Source organism: Falco biarmicus, chromosome 6, assembly GCF_023638135.1.
Source record: "Falco biarmicus isolate bFalBia1 chromosome 6, bFalBia1.pri, whole genome shotgun sequence".
In the NCBI taxonomy this organism is placed as follows: domain Eukaryota; kingdom Metazoa; phylum Chordata; class Aves; order Falconiformes; family Falconidae; genus Falco; species Falco biarmicus.
Genome location: NC_079293.1, coordinates 4,149,211 through 4,169,665, shown reverse-complemented (window position 1 = coordinate 4,169,665; position 20,455 = coordinate 4,149,211). Strand labels below are relative to the sequence as shown.

Genomic DNA, 20,455 nt, shown 5'->3' with positions numbered 1-20,455 from the left:
GCCGGAATAATAATGAATCTGGCCAGAATATCGTCAAGAAGGATACTGAAAACCAGGGAAGTGTTATTACCCTCATCACAAATCTTTCACCAAGATTTAACAAAGGTAGTTTCAAGTCTATAAATGCACCATAAATGTAGACATGTAAGAAACGATGTATTTTGATTCTCCAAGAGGAGATTAAAAGGTGAACTGATTATGATTTACACTTACGTAAGGAAGATATTTGTGGAGATAGGTCTTTAATACAGTGGAAAAGCCATAATGGGATCCAATAGTCAGAAAATAAGATGGACAAATAAGATGTGTGGTTTTAGTATTGAGGGTAATTAATCTACAAAATTTAACTGGGAATATGATGGCTTTTCAATTGCCTGGTGTCTTTGAATCAATAGGATATTTTTCTCAGAGATGGGCTATAGCTCACCGAGACATTGTACACTTGATGCAAGACTCAGTTGTTAAAGTTCTGTGAGGATAGGAAAGGTCAAGCTAACTGATCATATCAATCATATGATATCATATCACATAATATCATAGCATAGCATAGCATATTTTATCATCTACCCTTGTACACTTATGAATCAATTATGTCATCTTGTCCAGCTCTACGTTTTGATTCCTGTTTTTATCTGACCTAAGTTTGGGTATAGAGACTTTATGCACAGTAGTCTATAAAATCACGGAGAGGGTCAGCATTATTTCTTGGGAAAATTTGTGAACTGCCCATTTTTCTGCATTTCCGTAGTAGTGAACATCAACTGTAAAGCAAATGGACCTTGAAACCCACAGTAATCCCTTTGCTGCCCTGACCAAGTGGTCAGGTGGTATATGATAACGTGTGGCTGGGTTCAGGGTCCACTGTCTCAGCCTGCATAGACATGCAAAGAGGACGTTTTTGCGCAGCGTGAACCCCTATAGCAGTAGTTCATGCTGAGCTGAATATACAAGAAGATTTGCATTTCTTCTCTGTTAAACACTTCATTCTTTTTAAAGTATGTCTTCTTTCAAACAATACTGTAAGGGAGGAGTGGAAATAGAAAAGGCCAGTCTTAGGAGGGTTTTTTCTTTGTAGCCACTTAAACCAAGAACATAAGTGAGGATTAAGCTATCTGAACAAATAGAAGGCTGATTCTCCATAAGTTGAGACATGTATCAAAGCAAAATTAAAATACGTCCTTTGCAAAAGTCTGTCATTATGTTGCTGGTGCTTTTGAAAACACTTGTTTTATTCAAAAGCTTTGTTATAAAATCTTCGTGGGAGTAAGGAGATGGCTAAGAAGTAGTCCCCGTAAGCTGTAATTGCAGAATCATAGATGTAACAATTATTTTTCTGCTCTTGGAGTCTGCACAGGACTGCCTTTCTCTCATCAAGGATTATAATAATGAAAAAATTACAATCATGTTGTCAGAGCATGGTTCATACTTTAATTCAAAGTATGTGGGCTTAATTCTGGCAGTGGTATAACTACAGTGAAGTTTATTGAAGTTACTCCACAGAGGGATTAGGTGCTGTTTGCCTCCTCATGCCTCTGCTTTCCACTCTGATAAGATACCTTTATGTAATCAGTCAGGTTTTTCAACCATGGGTGAAATATTGACTATAATATTGTTTTTATCATTTCAAGCTGCAACTTAATTTTTGTTTCAGTAATATCTTTTTTCAATTGGTGACAAACTGTGGTATGTTTTTTCTATTTAGGCTGCAAATATGCGATAAATACATACTCCTGGAGTAATCAGAAGCTGAACTCTAGTAATTATGATTAATACTGTTTGGAAATAAATTGTGTTAATTTCAAGCTTAATGAAATTCCAATAGTCGATTTTCACCAAAAATTATGCTTGCAAGATCGTGCACCACCCCCCATCTGTGATGAATGTATTCATGTTACAGTGCTTTTATTTGTGAGGAAATCTCAGCTTCATTTTGCTTTGCAATGCAATTTATGGCATGAAAATGCTACAATCCAGAACTGTGCACTCCTCCTTTCCAAAGAGCTAACACATGATTTTTGACTTGCAACAAATCCATTGCCTAAAATAAGAAGGAAAAATTGGGGTGGGGTGGGGCGGGGAAGTGGGGGTATTTCAGTGGGGGTATCTCTAATTCAAAAGTCTTTAACGTATTACCAGTGAAGAGAAGCAATATATTCTGACACCTCAAGCACAGTAATATCTCCTGTGTCATCACATTACAGAGGGATTACATGTATTTAGATATCCTTTATGGGATTTAAGAAGAAATGTGAGGCATATGTTGTACTACTCTTAACCCTGTGATGTAGAGGCACCTAGGGAAGCCAAACTGATAGCTGTGCACATTTATAGAAGTCTTCTGATGCTTGGTCAGTGCAGCACAGAGTGAGTTTTCTGGAAAACATAACTTCCCTGAACTGTTCCAGTAGCAGCATGGAGTGTTTGTGCACCCTCTGAGGACCATCTGCGGAGAGTGAAATGGCGTTTCTGGGGTAGGTGTGCAAGTGTTGGCTTGTCTGCAGGGGCAAGAGCACAGTAACTCACTACGGTGGGAACAGGGGAAGCAATGAATGGTGTACAGCCACCGTCCCGGCTATTTATGTGTTACTACCTTCTATAGGCCAAGCTGTAGGGTGTCATAGCCTCTTTTCTTGGAGCAGCTCTAGAGCACACAACCAAGCAGGATGGGGGAGTGTTACCTGGCAATGGAGGGATAACAGGGGATGGTCCCTCCATCTTTTGCAGGGAAATAGGATTTTTCCTAAGACCTTGGAAATCCAGTTGTTAGTGGGTGGAGAGTGATGGGATTTTCTTGTCTATGTAAATATACTTTAGTTTTGACCTAAGCAGGTTCTAGTTCCATGTTTGTAACACTTTTCCTGTGGCAATTAAAGTAATTATTCAGTATTTGATTGTATAAAGCTCACCTCAATGAACAGCAAAACTCCCATGGGTGTCTGTAACATCAGGTATTGCCTTCTGTTCTTTGGGTACTCCCAGTCAAATGTGTCTTGACTTTGGCTGTAAGGCAGCTTCCAGGCTCTAATGGTTACTCTAATAGCTACAGAGCATCCCCCACCCTGGGAGCTTTGTTTATCTTTCCTGTCCCTATGTCCTCTTTGTCTCAAACTCTTGACAATGCTGTCAGTTGGTGTGGCTATTGTGTTTACTCTCTTCAGTTTCCCTTTGAAAAGAAGGACTTGGAATTTAAGTCATCAAACCCATGGTTTTGACAATACGAAAAAAACCTTCATCTAATAAACTGTATGTAGAACAAAAATAAGTTCAATGCAGTAAGTGAATGAGTTAAGTTTTGTGTCACTGGGGGAGTGTTCTATAAAAGCTGTGACAAGGATGAACATTATTTATCTGTTTTCATGTTTCATAGTTTCTCAAACTGCAATGCCAGAAAGGCCTGTTAGGATCATCTAATCTGGGCCCCTCCTGCATAAATAGAATTTCACCCAGTAATTTTTAAGTCAAGCCTGATAATTTCTTTCTCCAAAAATGTAGTCTTTTAGCAGCTTTGTGCTTCTTAATGGTTATTATTGATTTAAGCATCCTCCATCCTGCTCTTAAAAATGCTTTGTTTAAGGAAGGAAAAAGTACACTTTGTTTCTTGGCTGAACAAAATAAGCTTCTTTACTCAGCTTGGCATTTCTCTCCTTTCTCTGTAACAAGAAACTTCTGCATAGCAGCTCAGGGCATTTCAGGGAATATTCTCAATTGTCAGTAGAAAAAGCTCTATTGATTTCAGGTAACAACTGGAGAAAAAAATAGAAAAAAGAAAACAGGAGAAGAGAAAATGTGAATACCTGGCATATGATTAGCAGATTCAGCAGCTTCACTCACTTCTGAAATTGTTTATAGACTGAAGGACAGGTTGATAGCAATCACTCACTTCCTCCAAAATAATTATACTGTCCATGTCAGCTTTGCTTATCCTCGCAAAACAGTTTGAAGAGTTGACTCTCTGAGATATTTATTCCTCAGTCTAAAAGACAGGAAAAAACAGTGATAGTGGCATGGATTTTCAGAATTGCATTTGAGGAACAAGCAGGACGAACTGGAAACGTAGGTCAGTTCCCAGAACTATGATATTATTGGTATTAGTGAGACTTGGTGGAGGGAGTCCTACAATTGGGGTGCTGAGATGGTGGGCTACAGGCTGTTTAGGAGGAATAGGCAGGGCAAATGAGGAGGAGGTGTTGCACTATAGGTAAGAGAGTGGTTTGATTACACAGCCCTTACATTTAGTAAGTGGATGATGTAGTGGAGAGCCTCTGGATGTGGATTAGGGGGATGGAAAACAAAGGAGATGTTGTAGTCGGTGTCTACTACTGATGGCCCAGCCAGGACGTCAGCACTGATGAGTTACTCTATAGGCAATTAGGAGAAATTTCTGGATCAGTAGCCCTTGTCCTTATGGGGAGATTTCAGCTTCCCAGACATCAACTGGAAATATCATAGTGCTGTGATGAGCAGGCCTTGCAAATTCTGGGGGTTTGTAGGAGAGAACTTCCTGTCACAGGTACTCAGTGAGCCGACTAAAAGACTCCCTCCTAGACTTGCTGTCTGTGAATAGAGAGTGGCTCGTGGGGAATGTGATGGTAGGTGGCTGTCTTGGCCACAGTGATCACGGAATAGCTGAGTTTAAAATTTTCAGTGTAATGAGAAAAAAGGACAGGAGAGTTGCTACCCTGGACTTCAGGAATGCAAACTTTGAGCTTTCACAGGGAGCTATTTATCAGAGTTCCATGGGAAGCTGCTTTTGAAGGCTTAGGAGTCCATGAGTGCTGGTCTTTCTTTAAGAACCACCTTTTAGAAGCACAGGAGCAGGCTATTCCACAGTGTTATAAGTCAAGCAAGCAGTGCAGAAGACCAGCTTGGCTGAACAGGCAACTCCTCATGGAATTCAAGAGGAAAAAGAAATTGTATGATCTCTGGAAGCAAGGTCAGGCTTTGCAGGAAGAGTATAGAGCTGTGGTTTGTTTATGCAGGGACAAGACATGGAAGGCCAAAGCTCACTTAGAGTTGGAATTTGCCAGTATTCTTTCAGGTAATAATAAGGGTTCTTTTAAGTATGTTAATAGGAAGAGGAGGTCTGAAGAAAACATTGGACAGATCCTTGTTGAAGATGGTCATATGTCTAATAATGATGAAGAAAAAGCAGAGCCATGCAATGTGTCTTTTGCCTCAGTGTTTAATAATACTGATAGACCTTGGGCTGCCAGTCCCCTGAGTTGGAGGACCACTAATATGGGAACAGCAGCTTTTCACTTTGGGACACTGAAACTGTAGGGACCAGCTGTGTCAGGTGAATGGACCCAAGTCCATGAGGCCTGATGGGATTAACCCCAGAGTACTGAAGGAGCTAGTGGATGTTATGGCAGGACCCTCTCAATCGAGGTCTTGGCAGTCTGGGGAGGTCCCCACTGACTGGAAGCTAGCCAATGTTATTCTTCTACAAAAAGGGCATGAGGGAAGACACAGGGAACTACAGACCTGTTAGTCTAACGTCAGTTCATGGAAAAATTATGGAGAGGATTACACTGAGTGCTACAGAAAGACATTTAAAGAATAATGCAATCAACAGGCACAGTCAACATGGGTTCACAAAGGGAAAGTCCATATTGAACTAATTTGATGTCCCCTGCCTAGGGGATGAAGTGGATGTAGCTTTTCTGGGTTTTTAGTAAGGCTTTTGGTACTGTCACTCACAGCATCCTTCTGAAGTTGTCCAGCTGCAGGATGAGCGGGTTCATGGTGTGCTGGGTGAAGACCCGGCTGAAGGGCAGGGCTCAGAGGGTTGTAGTGAATGGGGCTACATCTGGCTGGTGACCGGCCACCAGCGGTGTTCCTCAGGGTTCAGTTCTAGGGCCAGTGCCGTTCCATATATTTATCAGTGATCTGCATGCAGGAGCTGAATGCACCGTTAGCAAGTTTGCTGATGATACCAAACTGGGAGGTGCCGGTGACTCTCTTGAGGAGCAAGAGGCCTTGCAGAAGGGTCTAGATAGATTGGAGCGCCGGGCTATGATTAATGGGATGAAATTTAACCAGTCAACGTGCCAGGTGCTGCACCTAGGACGGAGGAATGCTGGACACAAGTACACATTGTGAGAGAAGTGGCTGGACACAAGCCCCGAGGGAAGGGGTGGGGGTGCGGGCTGACAGCGGGCTCCATGTGAGCCAGCAGGGTGCCCCGGCAGCCAAGAGGGCAAACGGCACCCTGGGGTGCGTCAGACACGCTGTAACCAGCCGGTCAGGAGAGGTGATTATCCTGCCGTATCCAGCCTTGGTGCAGCCTCACCCTGAACACTGCGTGCCGTCCTGGGCCCCACAATTTGCGAAGCTGTGAAGGTCCTTGAATGCATCCAGAGGAGGGCAACACAGCTGGCGCAAGGGCTGGAAGGAACGTCCTACAGGGAGCGGCTAAGGACTGTGGGCTTGTCTAGCTTGGGGAAAGGGAGGCTGAGGGGCGACCCCATTGCTCTCTACAGCTGCCTGAGGAGGGGAAGGGGAGAGGGAGGTGCTGAGCTCTTCTCGCTGGTGTCCAGCGATAAGACGTGTGGGAATGGTTCAAAGTCCCTCTGGCAAGAAAGTGGAAAAGGTGAGGAGGTCCACAGCCCTAGCTAAATAGTCTGAAAAAGAATATAAGGAATAGAAAAGAAATGGAAAATATAAGTTGTGAATACTAGAGGCTTTTGTAGTGATATACATTTTTATACAGTTCTTTGAATTTCAAATCTTAAGTAGCATAACGTTACAAACTAACCATCTGTAGAGTTAGGGCAAAAAATATATAAAACCAAAGGAACCACAAAGTAAATGGTGTGTGTGGACAGCTGTACTGCTTATGTTGATGTTTGGTTTTACTTATTCAGTTAACAAATGGGAAAAGAATATAAGGGATAGCAGCTGGCATAAGGCATACCATTCTCTGTTCTTCGTTGCTTATTCTGTGTCTCCTGGGAAGGATATAACGGGCTTGGCTGGACCTGATAATCAGGAGTACTGTACAGCAAAGGACCCTGTAAGTGACACCACTGCATTTGTGATCGAGTATCAGTACCTGTGCTGGCATATTATGAGGTGAATGCTGTTCTGCAGATTTGTACCTAACAAACATGAGAACAGAACAAGTGGTTGCTTGTATATACATCTTAAAGGTCACTAGATAAATTTGCAAATATTTATTACAAATAAATTATTGGATTTTGTAAAGAATTTGATACAAATGATGGCTCTGTAGTGAATACAAGATTTTATTTCTCTGGAAGGGCCCAGTTAAGTCATAAACTACAAACCCCCAGTGCAAATGGCTTATGAACGGCAGCAGAGCTCTAGGAATGAGTTCATTTGTTTTCATTTTGGGGCCATCTGTTGTTATTTCTAATATGTACTTCTTAGCTTTCGCCTTTGATCTTTGCAGTTTCCAGTTTTTTAAACTTTTATAGATAACGGTTACATGTTTTAGTGATGTAAGTGAAAGGATATTATCACTTTAAGTGACTTAGTGGGAGCTTATTATTAGTTTACTACCCTGAGAATTGCAAATAAATAAGCCGGTAAGTAAATATTATGGAGACATGGTTGTGTCTCTATACTTAGGGGTTGTGACTAACTCTGTGTTTCAAAGTTGATTGTAATGTGCTCCCTCACGGGAAAGTTCACTAAAACCAAAGCAAGATGCCTAATAAATCACACATGAAATGTCTTGCTGGAGATTAATCCACTGTGCAAGCTCTGAGGGTACTCAAAACAAGGCTGGACTGGAGTGCAGAGGTAGTATTTTACCTGCATGTATACTTACCCTTTTTTCTTTTTTTCTTTTTTTTTTTTTTTAATGAAATCCTCAAAATTATTTTCTGGAATAGTGCCAAATATATGCATGTGAACTAAAGCAGAATGAGTCACTCTTGCAGTAGTGACTGGGATACAAAACAACTGGTGGGATAGCAGTTAGCACTCAATCTTTTCTTCTCTCTATCTGTCACTTCCCACACTTCATTATGAACTGGTCATGTTCCTGAAATGAAAAACATACTCTCCAGGAAAGATAAAAGCAAAAGGAAGTGGTATTTATCTGTCTATCATCCTTTCATTGTTATTTCTTAGTCCCAGTCATCACTAGAGCTTATTTCAATATTCCATTATCACTGGTTTATATTCTCACTAACATTGCTTTGCAAACTTAATGCTTCAAATACTCCTTGTTTTTTGCTAAAGGAAACTCTTTTTTAAGCACACCTAGCCGAAGTCACATCTGCCCAGAAAACCTGCAGCCTGGATGAACCTATGCTGAGAACATGTCCCTTTCTTCTCTAACCTCTGCCTGGATCAAAACAAGTTTTAATTCACTGTGTGATGATTCAGGACTCCTCTGCTTAGATTGTTTCTCCCCAAAATCCAATGCAAGAAGGCAGGGAATGGGTTTGGAAATCAAAGTCATGCCAGGAGAGATTCTTCTAGTCAGCTGTAAGCAGCCACAGTCCAGGCATCCGTACCTGCCCTAGGTGTGTAGTGTACCTTTACAGGCAGCAGGAAGGAGCAGCAACACGAGAAGGTGCTGATTATTTCATCTTAGAACAGGTGAAAAAATAAATCAGATGACTCATGTCTGAAGGGGGCCACTCCCTAAAAGGAGGTTGGAGTGACTGGCTTGGATGCACATAGCTGCTGTAGGTGTGACAGGTCCTATGGTCGCTGGCATATAAACAGAAAGCTCTGTGGCTCAGATCCTCTGTCACTCAGAACAAAGCAGAAGGCACCATTTTGCCATTATAACTTTGGTGTGCCCCATTTTTGACCACTGTGAGCGGTTCTGGCTCTACATCAAGGAGGACATAGGGGTGTTAGAGCAGATGCAGAGAAGGTGTAGGGCAGCTGCCTAATGAGGAGGGGTTAGCAGATGGGGGATGCTTCACCTGGAAAGGAAAAGGCTGAGGAAGGATATGACTGAGATTTTCAAAGATTTCCAAAGTCACCAAGGAGCTAGATAAGGTAAAGGCAGAACTGTTGCTATTCACCAAGCCCTGTACAGTTGGATCTAGAGGACAGCATCAGGAGCAGAAACGTACCTTCCAACACCCCTACGTCAACAGCTGCAGGTGCTGGGGTACACAAAGAAGAGACTGTAGAAAGCAGCCTGGCTTGTGGGCTGTCCTTAGTAGTGTCTCTCTTCTTGTGCAAGTTAGAGGCATGATACTAGGCTAGATGGATTACTGGTGAGACCCAGTGGGGCACATTTTAACGTTTCCCTTCACTGACTGTGTAAGAAATGAAGAATAGCTGTGCTCCTAATTTCTATTTCTTGACAATTAATATTGTCTGGCATCAGTCCCAGGCTGGGTGCTCTGAAAGCAGCTACCTGTGATGTTGGTCTGACTTTCTGGAACCACAAGGGTCCACCAAGAGCTCTGTCTTTACTAGTGAGGTTTTGTTCATCAGCCTAAATGACCTGGGAGAGAGCAAGTTCTCTCTCCTCCTAATGAAATCAATGAGAATTACGGGCACTGAGTGTATTCCAGCAGGTGTTCAGCATCCCACAAGGTCAGCCACTTGGTTAATAGACTGAAGCTGTATAAAATGGTGTATGCTATTAGCAGCCAGGGGAAAAATCAAAAGGTAGAAAAGGACATTGGGCAGAGCTGTCAATTACATATTGGAACAAGAAAAGAGAGAGACTGTAGCACTTAGAGCAGAAGGGTTTAGACAAAATAGAAAAAGGCGCTAAATGTTTATTGCTGTCAAATTTATTCTACCTTCCAGAATACTAAGTATTTTTAGTAATGAAAAAATTCTGCAGCTTCAAATGTACTAAAGAATCTCCAGTGCACAGTCACATTGCTCAGTGATACTGAACCCTAACTTGCCTCCAAGTTTGAACATATTCTGGCTCAGGTTAGACCTACATATTTAAGTAAACTTGACTTGATTTTGAATGCTTGCATGCACAAAATAAGCAAGTCCCAAAAGCCTGGTCAGCTCAGGTCAAAACAACAGTCCATAAAGTTTTTGAAATGAGTAAAGAAATTTCACGGAGCTGGTAACCTCCATTTGACCATTCACCACACCAGTCATATTTGCTAAACTTAATTCATAGCATCTGTACAAGCCTGTGTCTCACAGTAGTGTAATTAAATTCATAGAAGCTTGTCATACTTTTAACTTTGCAGCTGGGTGTAGCATTCAATAAATAATACCAATCTTATACCACAAATTGACTCTAATGCAAACAGATACAAAAATCAAGCCTGTTCAGAAGAGGCTATTAGTCACGTAATGGAAACAATAACTGAGTTAGAATTGCTCAGCTAATCAGCACATGCTTTAGTATCCCATTGCTTTTTATTCTGAGTTCTAAGAGACCGTATCAGAGGTTAAGTTATCAAGTTCAGTTTAATTTTTCTTCAACAAAAGCTTTAACTGTGAAGGACTGCGAAGACCTACCCCATGCCTCATAGTCTGGGGAAGGCTGTGCATCGTCTGTCGGCAGCAGGAGCTCAGTGCAGTTGGTGCTGTGCTGAGGCGCTCATCATCTGACAGCAGTGGTGGAATGCTGCCCACAATAGTGCTCTCTGAGAATCAATTACGTGAGTAATTCTGGCAATTAGTAACACAAACCCTGTGATATTGCTATACATGGTTTGGCAAGATATTAACGTTGGTAAATTCGTAGTTCCTTCATTAAAAGTGGCTGTGAAATGCATCTACCTCTTCATCAGAACTGTAGTGGTGGGTTCTGGGTTGCTCTGCTCTTCTTCTGCACAGGCAAGGAACATTTTCCACCCCTCTCAAACCCTCTGGGCCAAGAAGAATCTCTCCCAGATCTCCTTCATTTTAACTCTTCACAGTACTTCTTGCATTGTGCTGGGCTAAGGTAGCTTTATAGTTTCTCAAGATCAGGTATTCCTTTCTCATATTTGATTACTGAGCCTGTGAATACTTCAGGGCATGCAATATCCATTGCCCTAGCATGGTGGTTTTCTCACTTGGGCTGAGGCTGCTGGGTGCTTCTGCAATAGGAAAAAGATGATATTTTTCCAGTTTTCTAATCATCTGATATTGCATTCTGGTATCAAAACTCCCCTGAAGTAATTGTTCATCCTTCTGATCCCTAATTGCATTTATCAACTCAGTATGAAACCTATTGCTACCTGGAGCTTTGTCTTCCTTTATCCAAATATTTCCTCGCAACTATTTTCATAATCTGCAAAAGCACCTAGAAAATATATCCTCACAGGAGGCACTGTTAGAATTCTTCTTAACAAATACAGAGAAAAAAAGTCATTGAGTTTTTATGTTACATTCAAAATTACTGTTAATATGAAGGAGTATTTTTTTCAGCATACAAATCCCATGCAACACTATAGGTTGTGAGATAAAAATTGTTTGTATATTATTAAGTTCATGCTGTTTTGAACCACAGAATCACTTTGGTAATATTTTTCTTGGAAAATCAATTATATATGAAATTGTGTAGCAATTTAGTAACATAAACTCAGGTAATAATATAATTAAAAAGAAAATACTTACTTGCTGCACAGGGTATTTTGTATGCATCTTAATTATGTACCTTTGCTTGCTGACTTGTATTATGTTTATAACCTTTGGGTAGGTTTAGCATCAGGCGGATAGGAAAATAATAAAAACTGATATCATAGTTAGACTTTAGTTGTAATTTGAAAAATGATTGGTATCTAGATCTTCACTGCCAGTGGCACTGTGAGTTAGGAAAATGGATTAAAAAAATATTCCTCAGCTTGTAGGTCTTACATACTAGTGTAACGAATCAGACCTCAAGTATCCAACTGATCATGTTTTAAGTATTTTAGGCCAGATTGGTCTAAGTAGCGTAAATAGTTTGACTCCAGCAAAGTCAAATTCTTCATAGTATTTGTCTGCTGTGAGTCAGCTCTGAATTTGACCCTTTGTTTTATTGTTCATTTTAATGGAAAAGACTTTAGGAAATATTCTTCCAAGATATCTTTACAGCTGTAGACATGTACAGGGAAAGATTCCATTTTTCTTATTTTATCAGAAGTAATTTCTTTGGTTCCTGTCTCAGCATGATCCTCTTTATACATCTTTTTGCTTGAATTAACTGTTTTATTAGGAGCTGAAGACGATGAAATCACTACATTCATTCTCAGCATCACTGAAGTAAATGAGGTAAGACTTAGCCAACTAGCCAAGTGAGGATTTCAGGCTGATATATCAATATTCGTCAAAGTATTTACAGACTTTCAGAGTCATTAATTAGCTGTGGCATGTTGAAGATTCAGTTCAGTGAAGACAAACAGGCTGTATTCCCTTCAAAAGCTGGATGAGGTTTACTGCAGTCCTGACCTGAGGATTTGTTCTGCGTTGCATAACAAATCAAGCACACTGTGATTATAGCTCCACATTAATCACTTTATGCATTGTTTCCTTACCAGTCCTAACAAGTTTTTTTTCTCTAGGACTTTTAAATTAAGTCTAAAATCCCTGAAGAGGACATGTCTCCACTACTCAGAGAGCATGGGCACTTTCTTAAAGGAGACTGCTTCACTAACATTGCCTGAGTTTAGGTGGGCATGTCCAATGAGTAGATGCCTAGTTTCCTGTTGTGGTCACTGCCAGTCTAACCAAGACGATCGATGGAATTTATTCTTCTGACCAAATGCAGGCCAAATAAGCTGCTTTCCAGACTCCCCTGTTAAACTCAGATGTACTCATGTATGCTGTATAGACCTTAATATGAGATAAAAGCAACTTTTGGTGCCTAAAATGTAGGTGAAAGTCAGATACCCATGTTAGATAGACTTGTTCTTTAAACTTCACCATTATGAGAGGCAGCCTGTTGTTCAGGGATATATGATGGATGCCTTATGTGGCAAAGACATGTTTCAGGTATTGGTGGAGTTTGCTGATGTTGTCACGTGCCCTTTTACTCATTTTGAACCTGCTGCCTTTTTTAATTCTGTAAAGGTGATATGTTATGGTTTCCTGTCTTTTGACAAAAACTTAGCCAGCATCACACCCACAGGAAAAAACAACCTGTGGTGGAGGTGGGTAGACCAGAAAAGTGGCAGGTCAGCTGGTCTAGATTCCATTGTTGTCTCTGTGCAGGGTGTTTTACTGTCCAGTTTGAGGTCTTTGGGGGTGCCTTACCAGCAGGGAGCTCTGTTAGTGGAACAGAGGCAGGTGGTGTGGTCCTGTCCGAAAGCTGCACTGAATGCACCCCTTCTTTTTGCCTGCTGCCTTTTTTCAGGCTGTGCTTTTTTCATTGATAATGCTTCTTTTGTTTACATGTCCCTGTTGCACTCTGGTCTGAGGTGTTTCATTGGATTCTAACCTGAGAAATTTCTGCCAGTTTGTTCAAACTCTTACCACCAGTCTCTTCCTATAAGGTGCTGGCTTGAGCTGTGGTCTGACATATTTTTCTTTAGGTTTTAATATTTGAAAGGACTAAATAGATCCTAGATCTCCTGGATGCTTTTTCTGTTGTAGGCATTGCAAGATAACTCCTTCTTTCCCTCCTAGCTGTGGTCTTACTTTGATGTAGTATTTTTCTCTTTACCAAGTATAGTGTATCAGCCTTAATATCTACCTCCAGCTGTACTATTTAACTGTGGTTTTAAGTGGGTATTACTGAATTTTCTTCCTTTTTCTACACTGCATACCTGTGGACTTTCTTCTATGCATCCTCCTTCTTGTTTTTTAAGGTCACATAACTGCTGGATTGTTTTCATTGCCCCCCTTGAACCTTTTGAGTCAGTATTAAGGTGCTTTTTAAGGTCCATAATGGATCTTGAATTGAGTTGGAAGGAAAGGAGACTGGAAGGAAAATAACTTACTACTGCAACATTTTGGGTAGGTCAGCTTCCTTCCTGATGATCACCTACAATACAACATCTCTGTACTTACTCTTGTAACCCTTTCTAGTACATGATAGGAATTGATGGGGATTGGTTAACCAAAATGAGCGACCCCACCGTTATGTAAAAAGGAGAGGTACTAAATCTGGCAAGCAGTAGTTCTCCCTTTTTAAATCTCTACTTTGATTCCACAGCCTATTAGAAAAAGCAGCTAGGAACTGACTTCTGCTTAAGAAAGCCAAGTACTCAAAAATATTCTTTATCTCTTTGTATTCACAGTCAAAAATTCATATTTACAGATAATAGAAAAGCTCCACAGAACAACCTGAAACAATACAAACTTGCCTTTTGGCCAGTAGAAAAGTAATTTATTTTTGTGACCCAGAGGAAAGAAGGAAGAATTAATGCAACAAAGACAGATACCAGGGCATGCTTTAAAATTCCCAGGACATCATTTCAGACCCTGCAAATCATTCTTCAGATACCACTGAATAAGAAGAGTATGATGATAACCTGTTTCTCTAACCTAAACTAGAATTCCAACAATGGTAAATTCACCTGTGTGCCCCCTTTTTCTGTCTGCATGAGTGAATAAGCATTGAATGTGTTTCAAAAGTTTCTCCAGTTTCAGGTGGTTGGACAACCCAGTGCAAAATCGCAAAATTAGGTAAACACGATAGATTGATGCTGAGGACATTTAGGGTGAATAAGATCTTCTAGTTTATACGTGAGGCAGCCAGATAAATTAATAAGGGAAATTGAAAATCATTTATACATGCCACATCAGCAGGCGTCTCAGCAAAACTGCTGGTGAAAGGTCACAGCTCATCTACTGGTGAGATGACCAGCAGTCAGGCTAAAAATTATCCATTTTCAGACACTGCTTAGGTACTTTGTTCTCTGTAGAGGCAGAAGACCTTCTTTTTCTTCTTCTTTTTCTTTTTTTTTTTTTTTTTTTAGCAGGCAGAAGCAATAAATCAGCTGGTTTAAGAAGACCCAGCTAGCCCAACACAGATCGATTTCACGGGGAAGTCGATGGGCTGCTAATAGAATTACAACTACCTGTCAAAATAGGGAAAACATATCTGTGACAGTGACAAAGGGCAAATCAATTGAAGAAGTGTTGTGGGCTCGTTTTTACTTTTTTTTGGAGTTATAGATGCAAAGTACATCTGTGTCTTTCAAAGCCTGCAGCTGTGCAAAACAGCAGTATGTTTATCCCTTTACAGGAGTCACCAGTCCTGCAATACTGAATTTTGTGGTTACTCTATTTCTACTGCAATCACTAGGCTACACCTGTGAGACAGAGCTAAGGAGCTGCATCCAGAGCTATGTGAGCATGTATTTCTTATGTATTATGCAAGCTATTTAAACAGGTTTTATTAACAGCTGTAATAATTTGCTCCAGGTTAAAAGCCTTGGCACATTTTGTTTACCACAAACTGTGGGGTTTTTTTTTCAATTATGCACACAAGTTTGCCATTTTCAGGTGGTTTTTAGTGTTTGTGTAGCTCAAGCAGAAAATTAGTTATAACAATGTTGTTGGCTTAGAAATTATGTTACAATTTGCGATAATTAGATAAAAATTGGGTTATTGAACAGTGGAAAGTTGCTGTTATGCTGCAACACTATTCTGCTGCCTGTATAGCGTGTATATAACCTCTGCCCTTCATACATTACGTATCTGCATTAGAGATCAGAAAAATTACATCTAGTTAAAAATGTAACTAAAATATGTACATACTTTTTGATGCAACAGTTTGTGTTGGCTCTGCAGATGTCATGGTTGAGTACTGAGGTTGTGAGATACTTACCAAGTCATGCCAGCACAGGCTTCTGCTCTGCTGGTACAGCTCCAAAATATTGAAGAAATACTATAGGAAAATAAGTAGGGTGACGCTCCTCATTGTCCTCTCACTGCAGCCGTTCCTGAGTCTAAAACTGCCTCTGACTTTCTGTAGAGAAGACCACATATCTTTATGAATTTTGCATACATGTGTGAATGACAACTTGGAAGAAAACTGTAATCAGAGTTAATTATCTGGGAATTTTCCTCTTATCCCATTACTTGCATTTATAAACCAAAGAAACATAAGCCCTTTTGTTTCACTTCTTAGCACATGTCACTTTGGACAATGATTGGGTGCTGAAAACTGTCCTGTCAAAATTAAAAAAGCAAACATTTTTATTCTCCAAAATTTACTCACGTGGTTTCTTTCCAATATATGTATATACAGACACATATATACATGTGTATGCCACACATTTACAGAAGTAATGAAAGCAGTATTTAGAGCTATACTGCTTTGTTAAATAACCTGAAGGACAGTTGAGATGATACATTTTGCAGTGCTACCTGTATACAGGCCCAAATTACAACGCTGCAAAATATGTACAACTAAAGCTGGGAAACTTCCTTGAAGTCATTTGAATTTGCATTTAGATAGATGATAAAACTTCCATTGCCTTCCAATAAGAACAGGATTTCATACAAAGCAATTAAACCCCACCATAAGAGGAGTCAAGGTCAAAATTCTCAGACCTGAATATCTTGCTTTTCTTGCATTTCCTTGCTTCCTTTGCCTATACAAAACCAGTGCCCAGCTGTGCTCTTTATCACATGCTGCAACTTTTGTTGACTTTGTTGGGTCCTTCAGGCTTACATGAGTATGGCAACAACGTCTCTGGAGGCAGAACCGTGTTTTAAATTCTTTGGAGCAAGGAATAAACTATAACATTAATCTTTTTGTAGAGCATTCTATGCATTTTTAACACCGTGATTTTTAATAGATAGTAATAATAGCAATTTTGAAGTACCCTGCAGATTCTAGTAAAGGACTTTCCTTCAGAAACACTAACCCCTGCTGCTAGTTTGCAAATCTTCTAATTCATTGCCACATGGAGTGTCCTATGTGAGCAACATTTTTTTACTTCGAAACAGATAAAGCTGTATATTTTACCAACAAAGGTTCCCTGACGGCATGTTACCATTTCTCCTGCGTGGGACTACAGCTACTTTAAATCATTTCCAAATAATGGTAGTGGATAGTTTAAAGATCATGTATAAGTCATTTATTTAAATTAAGGATTTAGATTACCCATCTGTATTTCAAAGCTTATAGATCTGTACTAAACCGGTGTATTTTTCCCGAACAGTGTTTTCATGATGTGAGCTATTCAGTGAGTCGCAGTATTCCTCAGAAAGTCACATCATCCTTAAGCTATATGTATCTGTGAGAAGTGCCTTCCTGTCCCCGGCACGCTGTGGATGCAGGTCTTTGTGCTGCGCAGATCTCGGGAGCCCAGCGGGGAGTGGCTGGGCTGGCGGTTCACAGCTCCTACAGCAGGGAAAACAACGGGGAAGCTATTGCTGAAGCTCTCAGAACAAAAGGTATGAGGTTAGATCCAAGCAGTGAGTGATGACGGAGTAAGTGTCTCTTCGCTGTAGACCACAGCTTTCTGGAGCCTTACTCACTTCAAAAGTAAAACTCCAGGAAAGAGGGCAGACGTTCCCATTAGTTTCAAACAGGTATATAGAACCCTGGGTAACCGAAAAGGGTTTAACAACAGCTTTGCATTGAAACTCGGAAAAGAGCAAGTGGCTAGAGCTTTGTCATCATGGCTTCAGAGTATGTCTGGTTTATGCAGCCCAGTCTGAACTGCGCATGCCGCTTTAACTTTGATCTATGTTTTATAAAGCAAGGCTTAAAACTCAAAGCCTTAGGTGGGGGAGTTGCCATGAACTTTTAATATCTCACAAATAAAAAAGCTTGAGGGAGGGTTTGTCTCTCCAGAAGTGCCCGAAAACCCAGTTGTATGTGTCTGGGAAAAATATGTGGGGGAATAGGTTATGGAAACAGTGAATCTTAAAATACTAGCACAACAAATACCCAGCAACTGCAGGTCTGTGCCTTAAAAACTTGGCATCCTTGTGCTGGGTGGTACCTGGGAGCAAAAGCTACTGGAGACAGAATGTGTAAGCACTGTAAGCACTGGTTTTTGCTCAGCATTCAGTCACTATCATGGTTATGTTTGGCCCACTTCTGTAAACTATGTGCTCTAATATGCATTATGGGCACTCCACTAACGAAGGTATTCACTTTTCTTAAATAGAATTTCAGTGAAATATGTCTTGAGAGGATGTATGACCCTTTAAAGGCAAGAACAACTATTAGTTACTATGGAAGCCTAGAAAATATTTGTTCAGTGCTCTCTTAAGCATGCAGCCTGAATGCCTCGCAAACACAGTGTCACCATTATAAATTAAGCAGAGACAAAGTGCCTGGCTGTCTTCTGTCGTTCCAGTTTGATACACAAAGTCCTGTGAACTTCAAGGCTTTTCAGCATCATCACATCGGTGCAACACTGGAAAACCAGATTCCTGGTTGGTTTGTTAGCACTTTTGAGAAGAGATAATGCTTCTACCCCTTTTGAGGATCATGCTTACCAGATCCAGTTTTAAAAGGGCTAATGTTTTAATGTTGTGCTTTAGCATGTGTAGCATATACTGAAAATATTCTAAAATACCAAGGGTAACAAACCCTGATGCAGCTTTTAAAAGACATTTTTGGAGCCCATTCTTGCACCATTCAAGCCACTGAGTGATTAAAGGAGTGTACTCAACACCTGCAGTGCAGTGTTACCAGAACTGCAGATTTCCACTGCATTTTAAAGGAGCTGAAGAGCTCATGTCTCCTCAGTGCTGGCTTTTGATATATGATCTAAAATAATGCTGGCGTTTGATATGTGATCTAAAATAACCCTAAACATTAAATAATGTAAAGCATATCTGAAGGGTTTTAGGCATCTTATCTGCATATTCAACTTTTGGTAATTTCATCGTAATTTCCAGATAAGAAGAAAATTTTGAAAGATGAAAAATTGAGGAAAACATTTTTTTTACTGTATTTTTCAGTATTAGTGCTACCTCCTATGACATCCCCCTCCCCGTGCTTCCACCGAAATAAAATTTAAAACAAAATTTGAGCAAAAATAAAGCACTCCCTCCAAAAAAGCTCAAGCCCAAAAGAAGGCAAAGTAATTCTAATTAATATAGTTTAAGACCTACCCACAATATGGAGGATTTATTTTCTACAAAGCTTTCACTCTAATTCATTAGTTCCTTCACAGAGTTATAAACTGCATTAACTCTCCTGTGCAGAAATCAGCACTGTTACGGAGCTCTTGAGCAGATGTGATACAAGAGAGCCTTTTGATATATTTTTTTTTTTTAACTCAAAGAGTAATGACACTGCAATATCATGTGGTGAAGGAGCAATAATTTGATAAACATTGTCTTTGCATTAGATTAGAGCAATTAATCTGATTCTAATTTAGCTGAAACATTACCATACTGGAATCCCTAGAGCCCGATGAATAATCTCTAAACACATTGACACACTCAGCAGACAAACATTATCTCCACTCATACTGTTATTCCATATGGTCTCCTCCCATTCTGATGGAGGGCACCCTGCTGTTTCAATCAAATAAATGTCAATTATCTGAGATAGATTTTTTTAGTTCACGAGCACAGGCTTACAATTCGGCAACAGCGGCTGTGGAACAATTGTCTGCAGTTCACCCCTGATTGCTGCTGCCTCCTTTTTCAGCTGCAGACCTTGCTGGATTGTTGTCAAACTTTGTTGCATCATACACAGTTTCAAAGGCTCTCTCTTGAAAATTGTAGGCACAGAAAATGATTTGTACCTGGGGAGAAAGCAGCAAATCGTAGAACTGGCAGAAGGGTTTGCCATGTAGACTTCTTTACACTATTAGCTGGGATGGTCTTTATTGCCTTTTCTATTTGTTGATCTAGCAGGGTGCCAAACTCTCAGTGACTTAAAGCTGCTTAGACAATTTGATAGGATCTTACTTTTCTAAGGCAATAATGAAGTCTTTTGCTTCAATGGGTTATGGGCACGTTCACCACTTCTCACTGGCTGCCTTGCACTTGTAATTGAAAACACTGTGAAAGAAGACAGGCTGAAAACTGCAAGCCCTTGGAAGCCACAGTTCTGACCACCGCTACAAGTTTCAAAGCTTATCCAAAATACCCCTTTGGCATGGTAGTCAGACTGCTTAGCATATTTGCCTAATGTAAGCCTTGTGGATGCTATGGTGTCTAACGCAGAGGGAGTGATGTGCAATTCAGGTTGCATAGTGCCTAATGCCATCAGCAGAAACAGTCAGAGCATCCAGGGTAGATCACTCTCAGCAGTGGTCTGAACACGGCACTTTGCAGGCTGAACTTGTTATTATATTGTATCATATATGTCCCCTGTTATTTAGGGTAACAGTTTTCTTCTCTGGATGTGCCATGCTAGGCAAATACACCCAATGGGAAGGAAGGATGGAGATGGAAGATTTTGTTGAACTGTGCTCTCTTCAGCTTTCAGTTTGGATGCTCAAAGTAATGTAGCAGAAGCCACTCTTTCTTCGTCAAAACACCTTAAACTGTGTCAGATAATCCTATCGCATGTGCTCCGAGGTATGTGGCATAAAGTTGATCAATTATAGTTGTTCATATAGATATGCCGTGTTAAAGAGAGTGTGTTGGAAAAACCGCTTGGCAATCTGACATAGAGAAAGTTTTAAAAATTGAGAATTCT

At 40.4% G+C, this 20,455-nt stretch overlaps 1 long non-coding RNA gene across 2 annotated transcripts in view; it reads left to right on the top strand.

The window, feature by feature from the left end:
• Positions 1-20,455, top strand: part of LOC130151711 (uncharacterized) — a 100,118-nt gene that overhangs the window by 20,039 nt on the left and 59,624 nt on the right. The window lies entirely within an intron of this gene.